The sequence below is a fragment of the Asterias amurensis genome, chromosome 17 (genome assembly GCF_032118995.1).
Source record: "Asterias amurensis chromosome 17, ASM3211899v1".
Classification (NCBI taxonomy): domain Eukaryota; kingdom Metazoa; phylum Echinodermata; class Asteroidea; order Forcipulatida; family Asteriidae; genus Asterias; species Asterias amurensis.
Genome location: NC_092664.1, coordinates 3,979,716 through 4,000,031, shown reverse-complemented (window position 1 = coordinate 4,000,031; position 20,316 = coordinate 3,979,716). Strand labels below are relative to the sequence as shown.

General features: G+C 39.7%; 1 pseudogene; it reads right to left on the bottom strand.

Annotated features, from left to right (window-relative positions):
* Positions 1-655: 655 nt before the first annotated feature.
* Positions 656-16,009, bottom strand: LOC139949455 (uncharacterized; annotated as a pseudogene).
* Positions 16,010-20,316: the final 4,307 nt, after the last annotated feature.

Genomic DNA, 20,316 nt, shown 5'->3' with positions numbered 1-20,316 from the left:
CGCATAATTCAATTTTAGCTAGCCGAGACGAACGATAAATTCCCATTGCTTTGAGCTCACATACCGAGTCCAAAACAGCTAGCATACGAATGGCAATCAAGCCACATAGAAAACCACATAATGGGGTAAGATGTTGACCGGGGGGGGGGGGGGCGCACAAGTGTAAACCGTTCTCCTATTGGTCAATAAAAGAGCCATGTAGTCACTGCAAAATGCTACTGAGCCCTGATTGGTCAAGACAACAGCACAAAGTTGTCAATGGAATGTGATGTATACGAATGTGCGTTGTATCAATGTAGGTCAACCATGCCCATGCATACATCATTAGCCTCAACCGCGGCGGACGTGATAGGAGTGTACTGTTTGGGCATCTATGGAAAGCTCATGTCACTGCTCGCACTGCACCTTTTACCCAATGATTATAATTGTATCCAATGGAATCACTGGATCTGAGTAGTAGGTATTTATCCTTGCTGATAAAGACAGGGGCCCAGTCTAATACATCATCTGCTTATGCAAATGATTTACTGATCGACTCTCTGATTGGTCAACAGTTTTAATTTGGCAGATACTCAACTATTGCATCTTAAATTTAGGAAAGCAGAAATGAGAGAAGCAAAAACAAGTCACAAATTCTAAAACAAAACTGTCTGTCACAATTTTCAATTCATCAAATGAATTTTTATTACGAGTCACAACTATTCTCTGATTTCTCTACAAACTTTAAATGAACTTATTAGAAAATAATCAATATTAATACCTTTTAAAGAGACCGCATATCACTATGGGGTCCCCATGCGCTTAGCGAAAAATATTATTTCAAATCTGCACCAATACTGCAACATGTACTCAATTAACATGTTTAAAGTTAATGTTCCCCTAATATTTGATAATTACTGACACTTCCTAATTGTTTCACTAAAGGTTGGTGGTTATACCACGATAACATTTTGTAGATAAAATGTCTGTATGAGAGAGAGAGCAATCATCAAAGTACAGGGGCTAAATTCATAAAGCTGTTAAACAGAAAATACTGCTTAGCAAACTTCTATGCTAAGCAAACAATGGGTGGTGCAACTTTCACAACAATGTAATATTGACTTTTAGCTGGTTACCAGTTTCTGTTAAGCAATATATTTCTTTAGTGCTTAGCAAGTTGTTGTGCTTACAGGCTTTATGAAATTGGGCCCTGTACTAGGCAATACCACATGGCCCTAAATGCAAATGTCAATACTAAGTTTGAAAGTGGAGCCACATCAACTCTGATAAACATTGTTACTGAAAAACTACATTACTGTTAGTAATCCAATCAAAATCAGCCTCGCTACCGTCGGGCAGCGTGCCATATTGATACCTCTCGTCACTAACCCCTGGTAGGGATGCACTGAGAAACAATGCTGATTGGCTCCAAAGGGTGACTGCTTTGCGTGATGCTTGGTAAAGAACATTTAAGCGCTTAGTATCGTGCTAGTACAATGCTTGCCAAACTGCAAGTATTGTGACACGATCCCCATTTCAAATGAATCCTGTTTTTACATGGTCACCCTAAACCACATAGTTAGACATGTCACAAGATCAAGAAAGAGAGGGGACCAGTTGCTCTGTGTTTGACTTGAAGCCTCTTTTGCGGGCTTCTACACTAGAGCACACATAGATTGACGACAGGCCTAAACAACACGTGCCATATTAGACATTTAAATTAACCATGTACCAAGAGTTGTGAGTGAACAAGGGAAACAAAATGGCGCGGCGAGATCAATCACTCATTGGGAATGAGGTTGAATTAACATACATTCTAATTACAATTTAGTTTCCCCTTCACCGATGTATGGTAGGCCCTGTACATTTGGCGCTGTATGAATCCTACTCAACACAAAACCCCGACACCATTCCCAGGATGGAGTAGAACCTTTAAAAATAAACAATAACTAGTTCTTATCTAGCGCATTTCCCAATAACCTTTAAATGCCTTTTACATTAGTGCCCAGGGGTCGATTTCACAAAGGGTTAGGACTAGTTCTAACTTGGAGCGTCCTAGGAGATATTGAAAACATAAGGCTAGTCCTAACTTGAGATACATGTAAGACTAGTCCTAAATCTTTGTGAAATCCACCCCTGGTCATAGGGCTTATAACATTCCTTTAATCTTTCTCATCTCCCTGGGGAGTATACAACCCTTTGCAACCTTAGCGCTCCAAAGGCTTTTTCATACACAATATTGGAGTCTACCTTCGCAGGAAACCCATGAATACCCCTGAGTGCATTCTAGGCCATAATGTCTCAACCACTGAACACATGAAATAGAAGGGTTATGGGTTCAGATCCCAACTGAGATAGTGTTAATATCTTTCACTGTTCAAAACCAACCATAGACATCTTGGGATGGGTTCGAACTCCAGCATGAGCTTGATTTTACTACTAGACCAAGTGTAAACTAAAAGGTAATTGGTTCACATCCCAACTGAGTGAGCGTCAATATCTTTCAGTTTCCCTTCACCGCTGGTGAGAACAGAACCAACCACAGACACCTTGGGGTGGGGTTCGAACTCCCGCATGAGCGTTTTTACTATACCAAGTGTGAACTAAAAGGTTATTGGTTCACATCTCAACTGAGTGAGCGTCAATATCTTTCAGTTTCCCTTCACTGCTGGTGGGTACAGTGGGTTGGGGTTCAAACTCCTGCATTCTGGAGCATGTCTTTACTACTAGACCAAAAACCTCATCAGGGCCAATTTCATGGAATTCTGTGCTTACGCCAAGCTTACTTCAAGGGTTAGCGGGAATTTGGGCTTGTGCGCATGCCTACTACACGTTACTAGGCATTCTATGCTTACACAGCTAGCGCAGAAATTCGGCGCTTGCATGTAAGCGGAGAATGGTGATCGCAAGTGCAGAATGCGGCGGTAAGCAGAGCCATGAAATTGGGTCCTGGTGATGCCCAGAAGCTAGTTGGAACTATGTTAAAAGGTTATAGGGTCAAATCCCAACCGAGGGACTGTCACTATATGGTTCATAACCCTTCAAATGGAAGGTCTAAGGTTGGAATCCCACCAAGCGTCTATTGTGTATTTTCCCTGCAGGACCTGGGAAACACTGAGTGTACAGTCATACCATACATCGCTTTATGACAATACTAACACAACTGTGCTTTATCCTGAATAATATATATTTAAATCAGTTAAAACAAATTTACATTTTGTCTAAAAGGCAAATCAACCTATTCAATTTGATTAATGCCAAGCAATTTATGTTGTGGTAAAAGCTTTTCTCGCATTCACTATGTCATAAATTCCTAATATTCTTTACAGTACATGGACTAACCAAGTAAAATAAATATATTTATATACATGTCATTTTTGCATACTCAATTGGTATGCAGAAAAAAAAAAAAAAAAAGACAATTCTTGAAACTCTTTTGGAATTGTTCCATTTTATAACAATTAAAGACTCTGAAATTAAATGTTGTATAATTTGCACTTCATTCAATATACAGCACGGAATGATTTGAGATTCACCATTACTTTCAAAAATAAGAAAAGAAAAACAAAAAGGAAACATTTTTGGTTACAAAAATAATATAATTTCCTGCTCAGGCTAATGGTGCAACAATTTTTCTTTCTTTCTGTTAAACTTTCTCATAATTTCCTGCTTAATCCTATTGAAAAGAATCATTCATGATAGATACTGACCAAAGAGACAAATAATAAACTTTTAATATACAACAAAAATGGTTTGAATATGAACTTGATACCAGTAACAATTATCCGCTAGGGTTTTTCCATCTTAAAGCCATTGGACACTTTCGGTAAACAGTATTGTCCAAAGGCCCACACTTCGTGTATCACAACTTATATACAAAATAACAAACCTGTGAAATTTAGGCTCAATCGGTCATCGAGTCGGGAGAAAATAACAGGAAAACCCACCCTTTTATTCCGCACGTATCGCCGTGTTATGACATGTGTTTAAAATAAATCCGTAATTCTCGATAACGAAAATTGATAATTGTTTTAATGTTTTCTCATAAAGTAAAGCATTTCATGGAATAATATTTCAATAGAAGTCTTTCACCATTACCTTCTGTAAACCCTGTAAATTATTTGTAAATCTGTTAACTTTTATTTTTTGTTCTGTCCCGAAAGTGTGTAATGGCTTAACTTTTGACGAGTGTGAGAAAATTATTTCCCCAATACTGACTACAATTTGCCATATCAAAATAGGCACAATATAAACGTGCACAAACCCCCCAATAACTCATAACCGATTGTGGACATTATTTAATTAAAAACTTGATCGGTCAGTTTGAAGTTTAAAAAGATTTGAAAAGAAACCATTTAACGTAACCTTCCAAGGATGGACATGTATAGTACCTTTAAATGTATAATCTCTAAGTGTATAAATTTCTTGAAAGAAAAAGGATAACATCCAATACATGTATGTAGGTTAACACTTGAATTGGTACGAACCATTGCTGTTTAAGCCACTAGTGGTGGCAGTGGCTGGAGATACATGTACCAGACTGCACTGAACTGACAAAGTAACATCAAAGAAGAAGGTATTAAATTTCTCCATATTTTTCCATTCAGAATTACAGTAAACATGTACACAAGTAAACAACAGACTGCATTTAATGCTAGCATACATCTGTACACATTAAGAGTTGTGAAGTTTTATTGTACCAATTATTCAGTAAATTTTTCCAAAAACAAACTTTTAGAATGTTCTCAAGGCTTGGCGTTCGAGGCAATTATAGTAAAAATGTTCTGATGCAGTATTCTATTCAGGACAAATCTGGTGGGGCAAGGTGAAAAAATGGAGGCCTTACTATAATGTGCACAACTATTATTATTGTTATATGCAGCCCTATTGTACTCCCGTCACACTTAAAGGCCAATAGACGTGTGGACAAGTCGTAAATGGTTGCGGTGAGATTGAGTCGAGGCGTGGTGGCGGCATAATGATTCAGGTTTTCGCTATTGAATACTGCTCTGGCTTCCGTAATGTCGAAACCAAAGTACATCGTGGGTGAACATGAAAGGTGACTTTGGTTGTGCGTTAGAAAGCTAATCAAGGCATATGGGCTTTTCAACATTGATGAACCATACTAGAGTCCAGAAGCAAACTAAGTTTGTAAACTTTACTTTTTTTTTAAACCTTTTTTTTCTTATATTTATTTGTGCACATTACTGGCTAGAATAAACATACGTAAACAGGAGTTTCTGTTTTTGTTTTGCTTGTTATAAATGCTTCAAACATCACAGACATAACTTTATAGAACAATGTACATCCATATTAATTTTTTTTCTTTTTCTACCCATACACCGATGTGTGTTAGGAATCCCACATGAGTAATATGCCTGTGATATTTTTTTCACAGGACTCGGGGGAAGTACTGAGTATACAGTGCGAACACACATAGGTGTATGGGTAGAAACCAAAATTAATATTCTTTATCTCCGATGCAAATTTAACATCTATTATATAATGTACATCAACACGTACATTATTTTCTTCTGATAAATTCATACGTATTTTCATAGAGGGGATAGATGGCCAATTTCATAAACTTCTTCACTTTATTAAAATATATATACTGTTTCTGTGGTACTCTTCTTAAATCCGTCACAAGAAAAGACAACTTTATAAATTTACTGTTGTAAGCAGACACCATCCAAGCCCATCAACGCGTCATTTCATGTATATATCGAGATGACTGTACATGTACATGTATACAGGCTAACTCATCAAAAGAAATACATGAAATAGGGAAAGGAACCAAACAAAAATTGAATCCCTTGGGCAACAAACCTTCACAAATCCATCAAAATCTATAAGCATTATGTGTAAATTGACAAGCACAGCTAAGAACATAGCATGCCTGGCCCCAAGGTTGCTTTGGTGTAAATAAAAATTTAACAAAATTCAGGTAAGAGCAGGTGGCAGGAGATGGATGAGTTGGGTTACATACAAAATAAAGCCTGGTTCATACTTCCTGCGAAGGCGAATGCAAATGTTGATGTCACAAATTCGCATTGAATAATTCGCAACAGTTGAGCTGTGCTCAACTTTTGCGAAACATTCGCTGCGAAAACAGAGTTGCGGCGTTAAATTCATGTCAAATTTGCTTTGCATTTGCATTCGCAGGAAGTATGAACCTGGCTTTAGGGTGCTACAAAAAAAGGCGGGAAAGCTCCACTACAGAAAGAGGCTTTAAATGAAACATCCTTTTTCATCTGACAACTAACAACTGTTATATCCATGTTATTCCTTTTCCAAACAGTGGAATTGTATCATGCACACACCAGGAGGGCTGCTGACTGCACCAGGCAGATTAACTGCCCATACAATAAGTTTAGTGACCCATGTATTTCAATGTAAACACACAAGCTGTGTAAAGGATGCATACTTTCCGAGCTTTTGAAAAACTCTGAAATTCTTAAATGGAGGGTTCCCGTAAAAGATGAAGAACATGAAATGCATAAGGATGGTCAAGAAAGAGGAGGCAATGCAAGACAAATGGAGATGATGGGAAGAGCAGAAGATAATGACTGAAGTCAAGTCAGTTGAGTTTTCCAGTTCCGTGGATTTGAGTTCCCCAAAAATCATCCATGGTCGTTGAGCTCCATAGGACCCAGTCAACTGATCTTATCTACAGCAGTAGGGAAAGTGTTAAATAGATAGAATAGTATGAGATGAGAACAGAAGCAGATGAAGACAATAGAAGAAACAAGTAAGTAATGGAGTCAAATATGAGCTGAAAAAAAGGACAAAATAATATTTTAAAGGGTCTGTACACATTTGGGTTTTTGGAACCCTTTGACTATTTCAGTCCTACATGTAGTTGAGATATTGCCGAAAATCCGGAGTGAATATATCCATGCAGGAAGAAAAATCCCTTATAGGTATACAATAATCTCAAAAGCGATACCGGTAACGCTTTCTTATATTCAAATTTGGGGGGATAAAAATAAATATTTTTTCAGTACTTTGAAGTGAAATGTTTCTCAAAAGGCATTATACTTCTTACCACGTAAGGTTATAAATTAACATTAATTTTCAGATTCGTAACCAAACATATACATGTACAGACCCTTTAAAGGATGAAAAAAGGAGGAAATGAGACACAAAGTTGGAGATGAAAAATGGTAATCAGTGAAGTGGGATGACCCGATGAGACAAATAGAGAAGCTGGAGTAAGAAAAGAGAGGAAGGTGGGATGAAGGGCCAGGATGAAAACAATACAGATACAGCCAGCTCAAAAGAAAAGAAAAAACAAACAGCTAAATGAAGAGAAAATGGAATCTACAACGGAATCTTTTCTTGGTCTTCTGTGATGAGTGCTGAGTTAACGTTTGAGTCATTCTCTTGCTCAGCGCTTGCCGTGCTCTGGAGTACTTCCTCAAAACTGGACTCTTGTGTCTTTCCTCCGACGACCTTTGTCTGGAGAGAAATGTCAGAAAGTTGGTGGTTAGAACCTTTCTGAATCTGAATTAAATAGTCGACAAAGCATTAAAATGGAAACATCACACCAACTCTTTTCGTAAAGAAAACATTTAAAAACTTTCAGGTTTAGATGCGGGAGGAAAACCCATATAGGAAAACCATACAACGATCCACATGCAAGGCCCTGGTCCGGGCATCGAACCTTGGTCCATAGAGGTGAAAGGCAGGGACACAAACCACTGAGCCAACATGACTGCCCGTGTTTATGACTGGTCCCCTGTCTTTATACGCAAGGATAAAGACTGGCACTGGTCTTACATGTACAGGCCCAATGATTTTATTGGATACAATGTTTCATTGGATAATTGTGTAGTGACGTAAGCTTTCAATACCTGTGTTTTGATTGGTCCAAGGTGATGTTTGTCAGCAGCACTTTCGGTCGTCTGCATTCAGAGGCATGTTTGTACATTGTACATATGCACTGTACATGCATGTAATGTTGTGTGATGTGCGTTGGATTCGACTGCGAGTCTCCATGTGAAATGAATGTGAGGTCAAAGGTTCATCCATAAGCAGGTTTCTGGCGTAATTCACAAGCTTGGAAGTGTGATGTTAGATGTTCAGGCTACCTTTATTTGATTGTACTTGTATTATAGCTTCTCATATTGAAGGTTTATTGAAAGAACTTTGTAAAGGGCACTACAGTAAAAGCACTTGGCACCCTGGCAGTTGCTGTGGGTGCCGTAGATTAACTCAAGGCCTGACATTATTATTTCTGGGTGTGTTCAATTAGCTTCCCTGGGTCAACCCCAATCTGCCACCGGTACATTCGAATAGCTTTGACGTCTTTCCAGGGGCTCACTCGGGTCACCCCCCGAGTGGAGTGGGTCACTTGGGACTGGCCCCAGGTGCATGACGTCACCACGAGAGGGTGATTGATTGGTCGACCCCGATCTGCCCCCGGTACGTTCAAATAGCTTTGACATCATTCCAGGGGCTCACCCGGGTTAGCCCCAAGTGCCCTGCTTGTGGAGTGGGTCACTTGGGACTGGCCCAAGGTGCATGATGTCACCACGAGAGGGTGAGTGATCGTTCGATTAGCTTTTGTCAGGGGCTCATCCGTGGGGTCGACCCAGGGAAGCTAATCGAACGCACCCATTATGAACGTACATGTAACAGGCTTCACACTGTGATTATAAACTCATACCTTGATGGTGGTTGATGCCGATGACATCTTCTCCTCAAAAGACTTGAAGGTGTTTGAATCTCTCATGTCGCCAAGCTTCTTGGAGACGGCCGTGCCGAAGGTGTTGAACGCTGACGTGGTCTTCTGACCCGCTGTGGCTAGCCCACTCTTCGTCTTGTTGTACCTGTATTACATAAAATGATTTGGGGGTTGAGCAAAGACAAATTGACTAGAGCGTGATTTGAACCAACGACCTCCGGTTTATCCTACCGGCGCTCTACCAACCGAGAGTCCTATATGTACCGGTACATGTATGTTAAAGGGTGTCATGGCCTGAGTGGTTAAAGAGTATCGATTTCAAGTTCAGTTGGTTAAGTCATTGGAGTGTGGGTTCGAGTCCTGGTCATGACACTTGTTTTCCTAGAGCATGATACTCAAATTTAAATACTTCTCTTCACCCAGGGGTAAGTGTGTACCTGTGAGAGCAGGAGATGGTTTTTGGGATTGATGTAGCTTGGAGCGCTACATATTTGGCAGCACACGCTGTACTCTCTACCAACTGAGCTATCTAGCCCTATGTTGATGCTCCCCCTATTTTGTCCATTCATGTATCTCTTTGTTCCGGGGTGCTAGTCAGAAGCCATACAAATTACATTGAAATATACTGTATGAGTCTGGGTGATTATTGAATTTAGAAAGAGGACATCGTCACAGCACAATTTCTATCTCGATTTTGTTAAAACGTTGTACATAAACCACACACAAAAATGCTCCATGCAAAAATAAAACGTATCTTGGTACATTATGGGTGCACATTTGTTTTGTGTGTACGGTACGTAATATCCAGGTTTTAAGCAAGATACAACATTTTGACAAATTCAAACTTGTGCATAGTTTAAGGGCTAATGTATATTGGGAGATTGCACCCACCGGACAATGTTAAACTTTGAGAACGAATAGAACCCTTGCATACGCAAAACGCTCCACTGACGCGCACGTTTGCACGCACATAGAACAGATATAGTCCAATCGTTGGCCTCTTTTGACCCCAGTGAGGGTGCTTTTTGACCCCAGTGAGGGCGCTTTTTGACCCCAGTGAGGGTGCTTTTTGACCCCAGTGAGGGCGCTTTTTGACCCCAGTGAGGGCGCTTTTTGACCCCAGTGAGGGCGCTTTTTGACCCCAGTGAGGGCACTTTTTGACCCCAGTGAGGGTGCTTTTTGACCCCAGTGAGGGCACTTTTTGACCCCAGTGAGGGCGCTTTTTGACCCCAGTGAGGGCACAATAGAAGCAGAGAAAGGTGATCTTAAGCGCAAAATTCAGTGGTAGGCAGAGCCACGATATTGGGCCCAGGGTTCAATATGGCCCAGAGCACAAAAACAAGCTAACCAGACAGGTTACAAACTAAACTACAATGTCACATTTACATATTGTGAACTGCTTTTACCGCTCAATATTGCTAAAAAGGGATTTTTTTTAAAGCAGTATTTTCTGTGTTATTAGCGTGCGGGTAAGCTTTTGCGGCAGCAGGCTATTCGTGCCAAAAGCACTTTGAAGACTGATCTTTGAGCATGACGTTGAGAAATTTACTGTACATAGTACAAGGTAAAATGTTAAACACAATGCACCCAATTTACAGATATATTTGTACACTCTTTGAAATTTGAAATAATGTACTAATGTACATGAATCCTGGATATATGTACATGTAGTGGAGACATGAGCTTTTGGTAAATTGTTTTGTACACAACAAATAGGCATGGCAAGCTTTCGGTTAGTTGAACTGAAGCGTTTAAAACATCAATCTAACGACTAATGCAAATGAACAAGACAGAAAACAAACTGTAACAGAACAACATAAACAAAACATTAGTAATTAAACTACATGATGAGTTTTTTCTGAAACAATGACTTTTGGTGGTGACAGGTTTACTTTTGTTGGATTGTTATGTTGATAATTCCAGAGTTACGCACAGAAGAGGCCATTCAACATGTTCAGAGCTGGATTCGAACTGTCTCTAGCTACCGGGCAACTTTGGTAGTCTTGTTAGTAAGACACTGCTCTAGAATTGCAAGGGTCGTGGGTTCGAATCCCACCCTAGTATACTGAGTAAACACACATCGATGTATGGGTAAAATCTTTCTCCCCGATGCAAATTTAACATCTAAGAATAACCGATGTCATTGTGTACCGGTATATTCTTTGTAACATGGAACACATTGGACAGTGTCGATTCGGTCTATGACCTTTTCTTTGACCTCTTGCTCCCACTCTTGTATTTAAGAGGAAGTACATGTACATATTTTGTAAGTCAAATCTTGCAGCTGTTTGCAACTGCTATGGCATTTTGGTACCAAGCCAATTGCGGCCACTTTGGTCTCAAGGGATTAAAGACACTGGACACTATTGGTAATTGTCAAAGACTAGTCTTCTCACTTGGTTTATCTCAACATCCATATGCATAAAACTTGAACACCCAGCAGGGTGGATACATGCGCATTACAAGTCTTATTATTATTATTATTATTATTTTTTTAAATTAACAAACCTGTGAAAATTTGAGCTCAATTGGTTGCGAGATAGTAATGAAAGAAAAAAAACATTGGCACACAATAGTGTCTACTGCCTTTAAGCGTGGAGCTCAGGTTTACTACCTTTTTTCCAATTGGCGGTTTAAAATGTAAAATTCACTGTATTTGTATAACCATGGTAACTGTGGAATTTTCCAATGGAATATGAGGTATCATGCTGTTATATTTGTTAATGCGTTGACGGTACCGTCGCATGACACTGAAAGCACCTCCGCACAATACGCAACTACTGTACCATTTCCGCCATTTTTGAAGTAAATTCCTTTGCGTATGTTGGAAAGGGTAGGCGCATGTGGTTAGTGCGGTGCGCATCATGAAAATGGATGAATGCATGCATACTACTTACGTTTCTGATGTAACAACTTTATCATTCCATTCTGCTAGTTTTGTACTTGTGTTGACATATCTGTACAGTACATGTAGTTGTCATCAATTGTTATGGTGTGTGAATCATGTGTAATTATTGTACAGATCCTTACACTATCTCAGGTTCATAAGCATGTTATATGTTCAAGCAACTTTTCATACGTACAAGTTGTTTGTACACATTTACATGGTATGCGTAAGTTTTTAATGTTTTAAAAATTTTCCAGATAAAAATTCTGAAAATTTCATCGGCCCGTACAAACACTTCTGCATGTTACAGATACATTTTAATACGTTTTCAAGAAAATCGTTCTAAATAAATTTCTGATTTTTTAATTTTTTTATATCTCTGCGACAATGGGGCCGTGCAACTTTAAAGACAGTGGACACTATTAGTAATTGTCAAAGACTAGTCTTCACAGTTGGTGTATCTCAACATATGCATAAAATAACAAACCTGTGAAAATTTGAGCTCAATTGGTCGTCAAAGTTGCGAGATATTAATGAAAGAAAAAACACCCTTGTCAAACGAAGTTGTGTGCTTTCAGATGCTTGATTTCGGGACCTCAAATTCTAAACTTGAGGTCTCGAAATCAAATTCGTGAAAAATTACTTCGTTTTCGAAAACTACTCCACTTCAGAGGGAGCCGTTTCTCACAATGTTTTATACTACCAACCTCTCCCCATTAGTCGTTACCAAGTGAGGTTTTATGCTAATAATTATTTTGAGTAACTACCAATAGTGTCCACTGCCTTTAATTGCACAGTCTACAGTGTGCGAGTACAACCATAAACGCACTGATAGTCGTAGCAGTGGCATGTCGTAGCCGAGCAGTTCAGTGCATCGAACTAAAGTTTTGATGGTTAAGTCATCAGAGTGTGGGTTCGAATCTTAATCATGACACTTGTGTCCTTAAGCAAGACACTTGACTGTAATTGCTACTCTTCACCCAGGGGTAAATGGGTACCTTTGAGGGCAGAGATGGTTCTTGTGATTTATTTAGCTTAGTGCACTACATATTTGGCAGCACATGCTTTAGACTCTCAAGGGAGCCAAAATGGTTTTCAAGCAATGACATAAACGGCCAAGTGACCCGGGATAATAATGTTGGAGTGCCATGAGTGCCCAATACATGTAAGAAGCTGCTATTACTAATACAATTTTGTAGCTATAAAAAAAAGTGTACAAAATAAAAAGCTTGTATACATGCAGATTGTTAACACACAAACCCATACACACCCAAACACCTTTTAAATGTCAAGGGCTGAATTTCATAGAGCTGCTTAACGGCTGATTTCGTGCTTACTCATGTTACTGTGCGAGATTATATTTCATGCTAACCATTCAAGCACACGAAATACACCTTCCAGTGCTTAGAGCATGTAAACTAATAATGTCACCATGCAAATCTATGGTGAACATGGTAAATGCACAGGCTGGCCACCGAATTTTCTTGCTAATCCGTGAAATACGCTTACACCTAAGCAAAGCAAATTTTTCTGCTACAGTAAGCACATAAATTTGCTTAACGTTAAGCAGCGCTATGAACTTGGGCCCTGGCAATACGCCTCTCTTAATATTCATGCATGATGTCATAATTCATACCCAAAATGAGGCCATAGGCGCACGTCCGAAAACACTTGCAGTGGCCGCACCTATGGCCTTGTTTGGGGTTAGAATTGAGACGTACTCGTGCATAAATATTAAGGGAGGCGTATAGAACCTTAAGTAACTTACGCATTGGACTGTTGGAAATTCTGCCAGCTGTGTTTGAGTTCTTCTTTCATTTGGTTCATGGGTGTAACGCCAAGCTTCCGTTTGATTTCTTTGGCATGGCCTTCCTTGGCTCGCAGCGTTTGCCTCAAGGTTAGGATGTCACTCTCAATCTGAAAACAAAAGAGTCAGAAATTAATACAAATTTGGGGCGGAACAAAGAAACATTGACTAGTCGCATCCCTTTAAAGGCATGGACACTATTGGTATTACTCAAAATAATTGTTAGCACCTTACTTGGTAGCGAGTAATGGAGAGCTGTTGATAGTGTAAAACAGTTTGAGAAACAGCTCCCTCTGAAGTAACGTAGTTTGGAGAAAGAAGTAATTTTTCACTAAAATACTTGAATTTGATTTTGAGACCTAAGAATTTGGTTTTGAGGTCTCGGAAACAAGCATCTGAAACTTGTGCAACAAGGGTGGTTTTCTTCCATTATTCTCTTGCAACTTCGATGACCAATTGAGCTCAAAGTTTCACAGGTTTGTTATTTTATGAATGTACATGTACACCAAGTGAAAATATTAGTCTTTGACAATTGCCAGTAGTGTCCAGTGTCTTTAACAGCTCTCCGTTGCTCGATCCCAAGAAGTTTTTATGCTAAATACATATTTTGAGTAAATACCGAATGTGTTTAGTGCCATCAAGGTTGAAAATTTGCTAAAGAAACAGATTGTCACAGATTATCGATAATTGTAATTTATTTTTGCTTTTCACCAAAAGGGCGTTTTTGGCTTTGGGCCTTTATCTCGCGGCCACGACCCTGCCGGTTTTAAACGGTAAGAACCTGCAGCCGTTTTCACAAACTAGTAATAATCCTATCTCGAGATAGGACGAGTAACCCGTCTTAACTTGGGATGGTTTCAATGTGTCCTATGCCTTTCGATACGGAACTTAACTCATCCTCAAAAGATTAATCCTAAGTTAGGAAGAGTTTGTTGAAATCGACGGCTGTGGCCAGTCTTTTATTCCTGCATTTACTTGTTACCTCAGCCAGCTCAGCGCGGAGTCGTTCCCTCTCTTCTTCATCCTGTTCAACCTCTACCCCCGGGCTGGGTAAGTCGCTTGGTGTACTGGCTGGTGTGTTATCATACAATGGCGTAGAGTCTGGCGAGGAAAGGGGCTCTTCTGTACAATGAAAAAACAAAGAAGTTGTGACCGTTAGACATTAGCGCTTCATTTTATTTATCGATTCTGGTTGTGAAGACAAGGAAGGACGTTTTCGTTTTACATGGTTGTGGCAGGAAAACCCCAGAGAATTGTTCCAGGAAAAACCCTTGAGTCAAGAAGGGACTGAAAACCCAATCCACATAGTAACCCCAGATGATTCAAACCGGAGTTGAAAGATGAGAGAAGTGTTGTGTATATGTAATGCACATCAAAAAATCACTCCACTCATCATCAAAGAAGGGGGCTCGCCTAGTCTGTTCGGCAGCAAACTGCGACGCAGGCACCTTGTACATGTAATTGTAAACCATACTTCAAAAACGTAGGAAAAAAATACTGACCACTTTAATGCCCAACCAGGGGTGTGTGATAAAGTGCGCTATAAATAAACCCAGAATAATTATTAATAATTATCTATATTTTCCACCTGGTTCAGAGTAACCACTGCTTCATCTGGGATATAATCCTCGTCATCATCTGGTACAATACTCAGATACGAATGGTACCTTGGAGCTCCCGCTAATGGCGACTTGTAATCCTCCGTCAACTCACAATCATCGCTCGATCCATACCCTTCCTCTACCGTGAAGAAATTCTGCACCGACTCGTCGATGTAACGTGGCTGCTCCTTCGATTCGGGCGGACCGCTGTTTGGTGATGAAGTTGTCTTGGACTTGGCATTCGCGGGCGAGTTCGCCGACTTTTTGTTGTTGTTGCGACGCATCAAGGTCATGATGTTTGCAGAATGTTGGATCTGCTTCAAAAATCTTTAGAATGACTCTCCTAAGATAGAGAGCTCAGTGGTTTTTACAGTTCACACAGTAGTGTTTTTCAAACTTTTTGTGATCAGACGTAAACTCTCATAAACACACAAATGTTTCACACTGTTGATCTTGTAGTCAAATAAGACTTCCAAAGTAATGTATGATTCTATGCTTGTTTTACTGTTACCCTTGTTTACATTCAAAATGGTGAGGTTTTCAACAGTTTCATACAGTTACGTGTAAACCACATCCAAACACAATGCAAGAGCTTTTAACTTTCAAAAAAGCTGACCAGTAAAACAGTACGCAAAAATGAAGTTTACAATGTTGCACTTGTAGTGGTTTTTAAGAGATGTTAGATGTATTATCACTGAAAACTCTGCATTATACTGTACCAGTATATAAAGTTCAAACTTGACTTCTTGTCATACAAGATTCCCATTCAGAAAGGATCTCTGAATGATGTGATATCCTCTAGCAATGATGGAACAAGCTCCAGAAATGAGTCCAGTCAATAAATTCCGTTTACAGTATGAGTCTGAAACTACCAACAGGTCTGCATTCCCAAGTTCCTGTACAACGGGTGTATGGAATGGAATCCAGCAAGTTTATTAGAGCACAACAAATTGTTTGTTGGAATGGTTTTGTTATGAGGTTTTATTGAGTGAGTCGGAACACAACTCGAGCAGTACACCCTGGTACATCTATCAAGGACTCGACTTCAAAAACTTCCAGGAATGAATTTGCATTATATAACAGCGGGCGCTATTTGAACTGGGTATAATGTACATAAAATGCTTTTTAATCTCTTGTACAAGGCATTGCGATAAGCTGCCCACAGACAGGGGTACTACAGTATGTACTTATGGGGGTGTGTTAATTCTTCCAACTGAAGGACACTTCAACAAACTAGGAGTGAACTTTGATCAAGAAAAGGACTTTGCCACTAGCAGCAGTGTGTGCATGTCCTATTGGAGTGTTCGGCTCAAGTTGAATGTACACAATAAAGTGTTTACAAATGTTTTGTTTGATGCACACATGTCATGGCTGTTGCAAACAATGTACTCCTCACATCAGTTGTTGGCACCCAACTGCTGTTTCATTTTCACATCAAATGAGGCTCTGAACTTGAAGAAAAATGAAATAGCCGTTGATAAAGCAGGGATGCCAGTGTCCAATTGGTTGTACGATCAGTAACAATGTACACATTCAAGTTGTTGCGCACCCAACTGCCGTTTCATTCTCAAACTTCACATCTAATGAGGCTCTGAACTTGAGTTATGGAACAGCCGTTGATACAGCAGGCAGTCAGTGTACACGTTCAATCATACATGTACATGTACGCCTAAGAATTTTATAGAGGATCCAATTACTCCGCTAATGTTTTTATTTCACTTCCTCGATTACCAAGCGTGGAGTCCCAGTTGAGCTGTCAATGGTTTTTTCCCTTCGTTGAAAACTGACATCCAGGTTGCCGGAAAGCAATCAAACATGATCAATCCAATTGTGATGGTTTCTAATTAGCTTAAGTGGTTTCATGTTAAGACTTCATGCTAGCATATTTGTATTACACTGTACCGCAGTTAAGTTTGTACGCACATAACTTCATGCTACATTTGTAATTTATAATTTTGGAGACTACACACTCAATACACACGCACAGTTATGTGTAACTAAACCTCGAACACGCATCAGATTTAGACGAGACAAATCTTTGAATTTCTGGCACGACTGTTCACACAATCACATCCACCATGTCCACGCTACAAACTGAGTTGAATCAGTTTTGCCACATCACCACCCATATTGCCAATTCGTGCATCTGCATTGGCCATTCAATTTAAAGATTTTGTTTTGTTAAAAATGTATTTTAACGGGCCTAACAACAGTACTTAGTTTTTGTTGGGAATATTTTGTTTCCACGCGCATAATACAGACATTCATTACATTTGTGACTGAACAGATAAAAAGTGTAAACAATAGCAAGCTACATACATTGTGTACTTCAATCTCTTCCAAACACTGAACAGAGTAACAATGTTCCAAGTCGAGTTTGGCTTATGTACATGTAGCTTTAGTACATTTGAAACAAAGTAACTTGGACATTTGGAAAAAATAACCACAGACTGATCTTGTTTAATCCCACGTACGAAAGAACTTATTTTTTTAATTTGACAAGCCACAGCTCTTCCCACTAAAATCAATATACATTAATATATTCTATTCAGAATCCCCGCCTATTGTTTAATAGCCACCCCCCATTCAACCTCCAATACATGTGTTGCTATTATTTTTTCAATCAATAAAGTGTAATGATTAACACTGTGAGACTAACGACTGAAGTGTTAAGTATAGGAGAACTCTAGGGTCATGGCCGCCGTCTGGTCGTGGGGATTCAGGTGTTTGGTAAACAATGCAGGCCCGATACTTCACACGGGAAGCAAAAAATGTGATCACCTCCATGCCCCTTGGTCAATGCCTTGGTGCCCTTAAAATGCTCCGGTAGAAATTTACAGTGTTTGATAAACAATGCAGGCCTGATGCATCACACGGAGGCAAAAAATGCCATTGCCTCCATGCCCCTTGGTGCCTTTGAAATGCTCCAATAGAAATTCACAATTTCACCATAGGGTGCCCTTACCAAGGAGAAAATGCCTTGGTGCCCTTGCCCTATCAAAAACGAAGCATACAGGCCTGCAACGCCAAAGTGGGGTGTAGTGGCTGAGCGGATTAGAACACAGAGCTCAGGCAACAGTGTTTCTCGTCAGCAGAGTGTGGGTTCGAGTCCCGGTCGTGTCACTTGTGTCCCTGAGCAAGACGCTTGACTATAATTGCTTCTCTCCACCTAGGGGTAAATGGGTACCTGTGAGGGCAGAGATGGTTCTTGTGGTTGATTTAGCTTTGTAGTACATAGAACATGTGTTGCACAGGCTGTATACTCCCTAGGGAGCTGAGATTGTTTAAGGAATGAATTAACAGGCGCAGTGACCAGGGTATTAATGTTGGAAGCGCTTTGAGTATGTACTTCGAGTGTGAAAAACCCTATAAAACCACATTTAACACACATCGGTGTATATATACATGTACATGGGTAAAAACCCAAACAACTCAGTTTTTATTGTCATTCATTTTGGGAGTAGTTACCAAACGTATGTAGACCTTCCCTTTAGGCTAAAGGTCATGTACAGTCACTCTCAAATTGTTTTTTGTCAACGTAGTGAAGAGAATGATACCATGTATGTAAGTCACCTGAGAAAGTATCAGCAGACAACAGTCAACTTGTTGACAATGTCAACGTTTAGTCCTTTCTCTGTGGTTTAGCGAGGTGACAGTGGAGAGTGGGTACCAACCACATCTCTGACCACAGCATTCATTAACGAACACCAACCCTCAGTAATCTGGAAATGACTCAGCATGCATTATGACTCATTTCTCAGATTCATTTCCAATCAGCCATGTCAACAGGGTTACAATTATTTGAGTAAAATTACCAATAGTGTCCAGTGCCTTTAACTCGGACGGGTGTTCTCAACAAGAGGGGACAAAACAATTTCACAGGATGGTACAACAATTTCACAGGATGGTACAACAAAGTTTTGGATAAAAATTACAAAATTTTTCTTCAGGGTACATGTATTACCGAACTACGTGACCTAAACGTACGTCCAGTACTCATTTGGGTTTTGTTAACGTTATGCCGAGTTTTCAGATCAAGTTGTCAAGAAAGACACAATTTTTAAGTCAGCAGGGAACAATTTCATCCAACAATTTAAATTTCCATAGCGAAATATTTCAACTGAACAGATTTTGTGCACACTGGTTGCTAACATTGAGTAGCAAATGATGATTTTTGATTAGCAACTGACACATTTTGCGTAGCATTTTGCTCTGAGCTATTCATTATACAAGGGAAATCGTTCACTGACACGTACACAGAAAGTTTCAGTAGAGTACAGTCCCGCTTGTTGAGAAAACAGCAAAAAATACAGTACATGTACATGTATCAGTGTACTTTCTTCAAAGACAACATCAAACATGTCAAACCCATCCCAGTTAAAGGTCCTGGACACTATTGGTAATTACTCAAATAATTGTTTTAACATAAAAACTTACTAGACTGACAAGCAATGGAGAGCTGTTGATTGTGTAAAACATTGTGAGAAACAGCTCCCTCTCGGGTAATGTAATTTTTGGGGAAAAAGGTTATTTCTCACTCAAATATTTAAAGACTTCAAGGCCTTTAAAGTGGTGTGTACTTTGTGCAACCTGATTATAAGTCTAAATAATAATGGCTGTGAAAACTCAGAGGTCTATAATACATGTATGTAGTATAAAGAAAATGACAGTTATGTTTTCTTGGATGAGGTCATTCCCAGTATCTACATGATACCTTCAAACAGAAATGCATTAGCATGTTTGTCTTGTGCACAGCACTACATTCGTACACCCAATGGCATGAAACCATTAAGCAATGGTTTACTTACCAACCAGTGCATCGTACAGACAGCTTTCTGGTGGATCAGATTCCATAAGTACTAGCGCCATCTTCCATTCCAACCCCAACGTCAACAAATGGTAATCAACAGACGAGAGAAAAAAATTCCCTGTCTAGAGTATATAGAGAGTTCAAATCTGACTCAGAGTCAACGATGCAACCTCCAGTCCGTAGTACGGTCATTGAAAACTCATCTCAAAGAAACACGAATGTCATCCTTAGGAAATGTGTAGCATCGTGATCTTTCCAATAGTCAATTATCCACGGAAATAGCAATGGTGAAGTACTGTATGCATGTCAAATTGGGACTGTGTGCCTCACACACTGCCAAGATACATACAGCATGGTGTTTGCCCAAACGCCAGTGAACACGAACATTTCCTCGGGAAATGAAAATGATGCCGATATCACGGGTGCTACGTACATTAATTATTCAAAGCGAGTGGTGACAAAATGGCCTTCTCTCTACTACAGTCGAGTCAGACTGGTTTACACTCAACTATGTGTCTGATACTGTGGGCATGGCACCAACAC